Genomic DNA, 11200 nt, shown 5'->3' with positions numbered 1-11200 from the left:
TGATACCCCCTATACATGTGAACACATCATACACTTAATAAACAAACACAAATGATACATCCCATACATATGCACACATGATACATTCTAAACATATACACTCCATACATATGCACATGATACACTCCAGACATATTCACACTCCATAGATATGCACACTAGAGATGCGCGGATGGGCTATTATTTCATCCGCAACCGCATGACAAAATTCATCATCTGTCCGCCATCCATCCGCAGTAACATTTTTAACCAATTTTTAAAACCGCACCCGCCCGCCATCTGCTGATTGGGCTCTTTATTTGAATGGCTTATTTCTTTTTAATATTAAATGAATGTTTCTTTATTGATCATTATAGAATAGAGAATGACCTTAATGTAGACATGCAGTTAATCCAAACGTGCAAGTCATTAATTGACAACGCTTTGAAGTGACGCTAAAGATATGAGGACGTGTCTTTTCACTTGATTCGATTCCTCGGTCCTTGAGTCTTTTCCTTGCGTCCTTCCCTCGTATCCCGGTGGGGTGGAAACACGAGGAAAGAAAGCAAGGAAAGGAAGCGAGGATGCACATATAAGAAATGAGAAGCACCCGAGCTCTCAGAATATCAGCAGTGAACTCCGTCTCCAATCGGCCCACAGGGACAAAAGTAAATAAATAGCCTAAATTAAACACACTGTACTATACAACTTTTTTTATTGTAGCCTAATAGAAAACGCATTGACACATCATTTCAACATGCTGCTATTTAGCCTACTACTAAATGCCTATTTTACTTTATTTTTTAGTAAATAGATAGAATAAAAAGTCATTTACATTATAGCTTAATAATGTTTACATTTGTAGTTGTCCATAGCAACCCCAAAAACGTACCTGCTTGCCTTGCACATCTAAAGGGGCAGTTTTTCGACTATTTTTTTATTTATTATTTTTTATTTTTTGCTGTGGATGTTATTGAGCTTGTAGAAATCGGAAACAACACCAGTTCTGCGACACAGATGAACCTATCTCTATCAGACAATACCTATTTTATATGCCAAAAGAAACAACAGGCAGTAAAAAAATATTAACATAAATATCTTAATGTAGGCATAGGCTATAGTCGCAAGCTTTGGCAAACAGTTGAAAATTTTTTTAATAAAAACGTCATATCGTGCCTAAGCCTTATAGGCTCAGTCACCCCCACAATTAGAAATTAAATTAGAAAAATAGATTTGCCATCCCTCTTTGAGCGAACATAAAGTCTTGACCGTTCTAAGTGCATGTATGACAAGTGCCCCAATAACCCATGGACTTAGGATCATCCCCATTCCCCTCAAACTTGAAGCATAACGAAATACTACGCCATTACAGTTGCGACAAAGAAATTCTGGCAAAATAACCTTAGCCTCGGAACGTAAAAGCGAGGCCAACATGTCTAGAATAGAATAGGCTAAACCATTATGAACGTAAAATTATCAGCTGACCGAACTCAAAAGTTTATATTGAACATATGTGTAGCCTAAATAACATAGGCTAATTGGTTTAATATGCCTGACCTTAGGTCTAGTTTGATTTTTTCTTGGCACAATGCAGGAATAAAATAGCATCTACATTGTCAGGATTCAGACGGGAGCGCCTGCATAGCCACTATAATGCGCCCTGCTGCACTGAAGGAGCGCTCGCTCGCAGCACTTGTTCCTGAAATGCATATAATTCTCATGGAAAGGTTCTGCAGTCGTGGGAATGACTGGCCTTATTTCTCCCTAAAGGAAAGTAGATTTTCCTCTGCTGATCCGTCTATACGGAAGTTTGTAGAGGAATACTTCTGTACTTCATCCAGAATTAGTGTATCCGATTCCTCCTCCCATTCTGTGAAGTCAGTCCTAGGCTTTTTCGTTGGTGCGCCAGCTATGCCTATAAAAACAGTACAACCGCCTGCCACCCGCCCGAATTTAATTAAAATATTATTTTTCCGTAACGTCATCAGCCCGATCCGCGGTTTATCCGCGGAGTCCGCGGCTATAAACGCCAACCATGCATCTCTAATGCACACATGATACACTCAATACATATACACACATTACAGTCCATACTTAGGCACTTATGATACACTCCATACATATGCACACAATACACTCCTGACAGGGTCTGGGTTTGAACCCGGGTCGCTGGTGTGAGAGGCTAGTCACGGTACTGGAAGCTTAATTAATGAATCCATTACTTGAATGGATTCAGTGATTCTATACATGATACACTATATACATATACACATTTGATATACTCCATACACATGCATTCTTTACATATGCACACATGATACACTTCATACGTATGAAACTCTCCATACACTTGCACACATAATACACTCTATACATATACACACATCATAAACTCCATACATATACACACACACGATACACTTCATGCGTAGGCACACTCTGTACATATGAACACATGATACATTCCATACACATCCACACATGATACACATACACACATGATACAGTCTATACATATGCACACGTAATACACCATACATATTAGGGGTGTCACGATTTAATCAAAATCGATCAAAATTTATGTGCAATTTCGATTATCAAATTAAAAAATAGAATCGTCGATGCTGTCACGCCCCCATGTCACGTCAGCTTGGCTTGCCAAGCAGGAAAAAAACAGGCTTGTTGAAGTGCTTGTTAAACTGCAGAAGCAGGAGACCCATCGACAGAACTTAAACCCTCTCCTCTTTCAAAGAAGTCGCCGGTGTGTAAGCATTTTGGATTTCCAGTGAGTTATGTTGACAACGTTCGTGTTGTCGACAAAAAAAAAACAAAGTTTTGCAAGCTCTGCTATGTACGTATTACGTACGGTTCGTCCGATAGACAAAATAGTCTACGTTAATTAGTGAAACTGGACGATAGCTTGATGATAATGTTGGGGTTTATTGGGTTTGAGGAGGAGTGCAATTGTGGTTGTGTTCATGATATTGTCATCGACTCGGTCCCAGCTATTGCAAAGGTCACTCTCACCTGCCTTTTAGAACCCCATCCCCCAGAAATCTCATAAGTGGACCCTGATAATCCTGCACCTAATCTCAATCCACACTCTCCTCCTTAAGTAACATTCTCAGAACACTCAGTGCAAAGTCTTGTTTTGCCCCGCATACATTACTGGTTGTTATCCTGCCTTCTGACTGATCTCCTGTTGCCAACCCGGACTGTTTACATATCCTCGCCTTGTCTTGCCGCCTGCCCTGATCATTGCTCTCTCTCTGGACATTGAACCTTTGCTGCTAGCCCAGACCCCTGCCCGATTACCGATGTGGAATGTATGCTGCCTGCCCTCTTCATTGCTTGTTCTTCTGATTCACTTGAGTATCGTATCTGCTACAAATTGTTGAGATCAGTCATTACAGAAGACTTCGCCAAACACGGATCCGGCAGCATGCAACAGTTAACAACTGACCTCACAGCTCAAGCCCAAGTCCTATCCATTCATCAACAACAATTAACTCATCTGACCACTCTCACGGAGGAATTGGTGAAGGCCCTACAAGGGTTAAATGTCATTCCCTCTCAGCCAACCGGAATTACTCCATCCACCACGCAGCAACCCTGCTTAACCTGCGCCTGGCATTACCTGAAAAATGTGGCAGTAACCCAGCAAAATGTAAAGGATTTCTTTTGCAATGCCATCTCTTTGTGACCCAACAACCCCACTTGTACGCCACAGACAACAGTAAGATTGCTTTTGTGTGCTCATTACTCACAGATAAGGCACTCGACTGGGCTACCGCCATCTGGCGTCCCACTATTCCCACCTTAGCTGCATTTGAAAGTTTCTTACGATGATTTCATACAGTATTTGAACACCCAGAAGGAGGTCAGAATGCAGGGGAAGAATTACTAACAATCCAACAAGGAAACCGATCCACCTCTGACTTGGCTCTCCACTTCTGCACTTTGGCTACTCAAAACTGGTTGGTTGGATGACACTTTGAAGACCCTCGACTGTAAGGGTCTAAGCTCTGAATTACAAGCAGAATTGGCCTGTGGGGACGAATGAAAAACCCTAGAACAATTTATTGAACTCTCCATCTGCCTGGACAATCTAATACGAACCCGCAGACCAATACAAAACTTCCAGCCTCCCACAAATCACCAATTTACTACTACATTTCCCGGCGTACATGAACCCATGCAAATTGATCATACACAACTTACCCCAGAAGTGCGTGAACGGCGTTTTCACCATCATCTCTGTTTGTATTGCGGCCAACAGGGTCATGTCAAGTCCAGATGCCCAGTAAGACCTCCTACTAGAACACTTCCGGTAAGTTCAGCCATTTGTTTGTCCAATAAAAATCAATGCACTAATTACCCCTGATTATTCCTGATTACCTTAAACATTAATCAATCTTTGTTTAGAAATTTTATGGATAAAGATTTGGCTGATGAACATCACATTTCTTTGCTCTCTTGTAACTCTCCTCTTGCAATCATGGTGATAGACGGCCACCCCCTAGGTGACGGAAAGATTAACTACACCACTCCAGCACTATCACTCAGAACAGGCGCTCTTCACTGCGAATCCATTCAACTCTTCATCATTAACTTCCCTCGACATTGCCTGATATTAGGCTTATCATGGCTGAGAAAACACAATCCCATAATTTCATGGCGGAGCGGTAAGATAATAAGTTAGAATGAACTCTGTTTACATGAATGTCTACAGGTCATTGTACAGAACAAAACCAAAACATTCCAGCTGTTTATATGGACCTGGCCGAGGCATTCAACAAACAGAAGGTCACCGAATTACCTCCCCATCTTGAGTATGATTGTACTATTGAGATCTTACCTGGTACAACACCCCCTCTAGGAAGATTTTTTTCCTCTATCACAAACAGAAACTGAAACCATGAACTCTTATATCGAGGAGGAGATAAGAAAGGGATTTATACACCCATCTACGTCACCTGTGTCAGCTGGCTTCTTCTTCGTGGAAAAAAAAGGGGGATTGCGCCCATGTATCGACTATGGGGGGCTCAACGAAATTATAGCTAAATTCCGCTACCCACTCCGTCTAGTACCTGCAGCTCTTGAGCAATTGTGCACAGCAAAATACTTTACGAAGCTTGAAGCGCACACAACCTCATCTGAATTAAAGCAGGTGACGAATGAAAGATGGGGGTTTCTACCATTAATGGGCACTATGAATATCTCGTAATCCCTTCGGGTCAGCAAACAGTCCGTCCATATTCCAATCTTTTGTCAATGATATCTTCCGAGACATGCTAAATCGATGGATCATTATTTACATCAATGACATCTTGATCTACTCTAACTCAGTTGATGAACACATCGATCATGTGAGGGCAGTGCTACTTCGCCTGATTGAGAACCGCTTATATGCCAAACTAAAGAAATGTGAATTTCACCAAACGTCAATTTCCTTCCTGGGATAGATCATCGGAGCAGAGGGCGTGGCAATGGATGAGCAAAAGGTAAAAGCTGTTACAAGTAGAAGAAGGAGTGAATTCTACCAACACCTCTTTTCCAGACCATACCCCTTCCAGTCTACCAGATACTGATAACCTCTGCCTCTCCTCCTCACGTCCAGTACCCGGCGCACTGTGTATGTAAGTGCACCCTCACCTAGTTTGGGAGGTGGAGGAGCAGAGGTTAAAGGCTGTAGGGAAGAGCGAAGAATGGGTTTGATCTTAGACACATGGAAAACCGGATGAATGTTTTTAAACTGAGGGCTTAATTTTATTCGAACTGACACTGGACTGAGCACCTTGACAATGAGGAAAGGTTCGAAGAATTTTACTTCCCAATTTACACGTGGGAAGGAATATCCTTGAAAGACAACCAGACTTTCTGACCACACATGAAATAAGGGGGCACAGAACGGTGGCGACCCTCAAACGCCTTGTTTCTATCGCTCGTCGGGATAAGGGCTTTTCTGGCAATCCTCCTTGTCTGGAGACATCTCTGAATAAATGCTTTGGCGGAGGGAACAATAGCATCTGGTTCTTGGGAAGGGAATAGAGGGGGCTATTAGCCTAAGCAGCTCTGGAAGGGAGACAAACCCGTAGACGAGACCGGGAGGTAATTATGTGCATATTCAACCATGGTTAATCTGGAAGACCAAGAAGACAGTTCCTCTGACGCAACACGACGCAGGACCCTCTCCAGTTCTTGATTAGCTTGCTCGACCTGGCCGAGTCTGTGGGTGGTACCCTCAAGAAAGGCTAGCGGTCACCCAGAGCTGTCGGCAGAATTCAGTCCAAAACTCAGACACAAACTGGGGAAACCTGTCTGAAACCACATCAACCTAAAATATTGAGGTAAAATTGGTTTTATATTCACACATTCAGACTTTCTCTATAATAATATATTTTTATACAAATATTCATTGCCAATTCTAAGTAAGTGAAGTAATTTTTGTTCAAAAGACGGATAAAGGTCAGGGGCTTTTAACAACATGATGGTGAGTAATTTATAACATAAGACTTTAAACATTTAAACAAATTTATTTCTAAATGAAAAATAAAACACTGCATGCACATGCATAGATAGGCCTACACTTATGCACATAATTCACAAAGCCATGGTCTTCTTGAATAGGCCTGCTACTGTCTTTTAGGCATGTCACATGGTACCACTGTTTGTACTTGTCGCACTGAACCTAAGAAAACATGAAGCATTTTTCAAATGTATATGTAATTTTAACAAACTTTAAAAACATTTAATAATTTTACTTACCCAGATGCAGTGCTTTTGCACTTGGGGAGAGTCTTTATTTCCACATAAAGAGCAGTAGTCCTCTCTTGATACTGCAATTGTCGAAATATTAGTGTTTAATACTTAGTAGTAGTGTTTTTGTACTTAAAGTACAAATATGTATGTTTTATTAATGTTTAGATTTTCATTACGCTAATTGCATCCCTACCTGATGCCTGCAAAATTTCCTTAGCCATTTGCTTTCTGCAATGGACTATCGACTCTTTGGTAGGATTCACAATGATTTCTTGTGGAATCTGTGGAAACTCCTGCACCACCAGCTTTGCTACCTGGTGTGACAGAAATGTGAGATGTGATGTGACACACACACTGACTATGGAGACAGATTAGACTCAATAATAATTCATCATTCTGCAGGCTACATTCTGCTCATGAGGCTGCAAGACAATAAATAAGAGCGGAGCTGCGGCAAAATAATGAATAAAAAGAGTGAGGCTATGGTCAAATAATTAAATAAATGAAAAAAGTGTGACTGCTGCTTTCTCCGTTCACCATGCTGGAGAGAAACAGTCTGCGCAAATGAAGCGCAGAGTTGGTGTCATTGACTACAGCTCTCATCTGATTGGCTGAAAGGTACGAGTTGCCCTAACTCTGCCAGGAAAGTCTCAAAAATACACACACACACGTATCCAGGGGGAGTCGTACATGAAAGAGGATTAGCACATTTTCATTCAGGATGAACTCGCAAGTTTTAAACATTCAAAACTTTTTGTACTCTCTTATACATTTGCAAATTGTGTTTTGCATTTGTGAAACGTATTTTATGAAAATGTATTTTTAATTTGTGCACGTGAAAATTTTTTGTGAATATAAATAAATATTTTACGCACGTGAATTTGGTTTTATGCACATGAATTTCGCTAAGCATGTGTACATTGTGTCTTTTCCATGAATTTCTTTTGAGACTAATCTGATTCCATACTGACACTCACATACACACATACATATATACATTTATATTTATACACACATACATATATATATATATATATATATATATATATATATATATATATATATATATATATATATATATATATATATTAGCGCTGTCAAAATTTTAAATAATTAACGTGTTGTGGTGGACGTGTGTTCAGCATGCAATAAATGTGGATAAGACCAAGGAAGCACTTTTTCGTGAATCGGTGTTCCTTTAAGGTAAGGTTCCTTTTAAGGCTACACGGTAGAATTTTAATAAGAGTATAATCTTAATCATATTAAAATTGGGAGTATTGTTGTCTTACATGAATGTACTCAGAAAGTCTCCGGTGAAGACGCGAGCTGTCAAAGACAGGGCATTACTCTGCCTTTCAGCATGAGCCCTCCAAGTTTAGCGTGTTTCCTCATTAAACGCAACGAATGCGTATGCTTCGCGTTGTTGTATCAGAATCCTTGTGAAATACAGTAATACTTTAGGACGCTTAGTTTAAGCAAATTTGATGAACGTGATCATGCGTGTTGAATCTGAGGGGAGTCGCTCCAGTATGGAAGGCCGGTGGGGCCAAACGTCTGCAGCGCGTTGTGTGTGTCTGTCTGTGTGTGTGTGTCTGTGTCAGGCCTGTTGAGGGGTGTCAGGGGTGGAGTGAGCGACGTATCTGAGTAGGGGTGAGAGGGGTGTGCAATGTATTATACGAACGGTTTGCAAGAAATTATCATTCATTTGCGGGCATTTGGGGAGTCTGTGCACTTGCGGGATACTCATAGCAACTGGATGAATGTAAAGGAGGATTAAGCAAAATTGTTTCTACTCTATAATTAATGTTCTCAACTCACAGCAATAAAACTTTACAATGAGTGCAACAGTTTGTATTCTATAGTTTATTATTATAATTTTTCATTTTCCATATCTGCAATTCCTGTATTTTGGCATTTTTTTGCAGTCCACTTAGAATCCAACATGGAAATCAATGTTTTCTTTATTGGCATTGATTGTTTTGAAATTTAAATGTCATTAACATGCCTGTGTTTTAATTTCTGTAATAAATATGGCTGTCAAGCCAGGATCTTGATGGTTATTGTGTTATTGTTGTTTACACGAAGAAATCTGTGTTACAAGTTAAACAAAAATTCTATTAAACAATAATATTTTGAATTTAAATATTTTTTGTCTTGCGTTTACATTAATTTTACATTTAAATAGCCAAAATTACAAGTTTCAGTATTTTAAATGTGATTAATCGCGATTAATTTTTTTAAAAAGGTGCGATTATTTGTTAATTTTTTTAAATTGTTGACAGCACTAATATATATATATATATATATATATATATATATATATATATATATATATATATATATATATATATAACATACTTGCTGATTTTTTTATTAAATATTCTGACACTGTTATTCAGCTAATACTAACTTATTAAATTATTTAACAAGGAATAAATAACCAAGCCAACTTACCCAAATCTCAAACATGCCAGTTTTGGATCATGCGTTTTATCAGAGCCACTTAGAGAATCAATAGCGATAAGAGTTTGAGAAATTTCATGTAGGTACTGTGTATATGTATAAAAAAACACCACGTTGTTACATATATATATATATATATATATATATATATATATATATATATATACATACATATACATATATACATATATATATATATATATATATATATATATATATATATATATGTGTGTGTGTGTGTGTGTATCGTTATTTTTATGGGTTTGTGATTGATTTGTTCAGTTTCCTGGTTTTTGCTTTCTGTTTCTAAAGCTACGGTCGCAGTAGTGTTTGTGTGTGCGAAATTCTGTCGTAAGATGCTGCGAAAACATCTAAAAAACATTAAAAGACATTTAAAAAAAGTGAGCAATTGCTACATGTTTTAAATTTCTGTCCAGAGAGGTCATGCTTTGATCCTCGGTTTATCTCACTCACACAAATGATGCGATTTCGCAGGTCAGAGTTCACCGAGCTTGAACTTTGCAACGCAGCAACCTGCGAAACATAACGCATGACCCTGCGTTTCCGGTCTGACGCATTTGCGTGCGTATGAATGGAAGTCTATGGAAGGAAAAGCCCAGTGTGACCACAGCTTCAATAGGTGACTCGTTATGGTGCAGCATGTGCTGCTAATCTTCAGGCTTATGAAAGGATATTTGGGGGCTTGTCCTCAAGTAACTAGGGAACCTTAATTAAAAACACCTGTCACATTTCCATGTGGAAGCTGTAGGAGTTTTGTTAGTGTGCGGTGGCATTTGTTTTGTTTTGCAGTCCTTGCATTGCTTTGAGAAATTTGAAAAAAAAGCATCGGACTTGGTTAAGTTTATTTTTGATATCTATCCTATCACAAATGTGTCTCTAATTAGCCTGATGATATTTGGGTTTGTAGATTCAGGTGATAGAGTATTTGATCACAAACATTTGATGTTTCTAACACAGGGCTGATATCCCTATATTAGGCTAGGCATGGCAACGCTTTGCATTGGTTTTTGTTGTTTTAGTTTGTTATTTTTGTGATAACGCTGAGTTAAGAGCTTTTGTCGGTCTACTGGTTTGTCAGTAGATTTAGACATCTGCTGGTATTTGAGTGCTTAAAGTTACTTAAAGTAAAGCATGAAGATTAGGGTGAGTTAGAATAGGTAAAAATAACAAAAGCATAAAGGGATAATCAGCTTGTGTTTTAAATTTATAGAAATTCGTTTGAAAGGAAAAGTAAAGGGAAAAATGTCCTCCGAATTAGACATATTTTAAAGTCACCTAATGAAGACTCATTTGACAAACTAACAAAAGAGCAGTTGATCGAGTTGGCAAATAAATATGATGTACACTTGACAACAAAAGATATAAAAATTGAAGGAATCTATTGCTGTAGTTGTAAAGGCAGGTTTAGTTTGTTTAGGGATATTTGAAGCTGAAAAGTCTGTTGTTGGGAAAGAATGTGAATTATTTACTCTATAGTTCACAATATACAATATCACTGTCATTTGAACAACAAAAAGAATTAATGCTTAATGCTGTATGTTCTTTTTACACAGATCACTCATAAACACACAGTTCACTCAAACACACAAATCACTCATGAACACACACATCACTGATAAAAACACAGATCACTCATAAACACACAGATCACTCATAAACACACAGATTACTGATATACACACAGTTCACTCATGAATACACAGATCATTGATAAACACAGTTCACTCATAGACACACAGATCATTCATAAATACACAGATCATTTATAAATACACAGATCACTCATAAACACACAGATCCGTCATAAACACACAGATCACTCATAAACAAGGCCGCCCATTCATTACTCACCTCCTCCAACTCTCCATTACAGTCCATGGTTTAGAGGAAATAATCCTTCTCTCTAAACCCAGTCGCTAAGAACTAAGCTTATCGATCTCCTTCCTTAAGCAATGGATCGGCTGTTCCTTCTTCT

The 11200-nt window shown here is 38.8% G+C and overlaps 1 long non-coding RNA gene across 1 annotated transcript; it reads right to left on the bottom strand.

Annotated features, from left to right (window-relative positions):
• Positions 1-6546: 6546 nt before the first annotated feature.
• LOC147844780 (uncharacterized) lies at positions 6547-9835 on the bottom strand. The gene is made up of 4 exons (XR_015483560.2): positions 9679-9835; positions 6935-7055; positions 6748-6818; positions 6547-6670 (listed from the first exon to the last, which is right to left on the bottom strand). It is a non-coding gene; the product is annotated as an uncharacterized LOC147844780 (long non-coding RNA).
• Positions 9836-11200: the final 1365 nt, after the last annotated feature.

This window comes from Danio rerio, chromosome 4 (assembly GCF_052040795.2).
Source record: "Danio rerio strain M-AB ecotype USA chromosome 4, GRCz13ab, whole genome shotgun sequence".
In the NCBI taxonomy this organism is placed as follows: domain Eukaryota; kingdom Metazoa; phylum Chordata; class Actinopteri; order Cypriniformes; family Danionidae; genus Danio; species Danio rerio.
The sequence above is the reverse complement of the archived record's forward strand: the minus strand, read 5'-3'. Positions and strand labels throughout refer to the sequence as shown.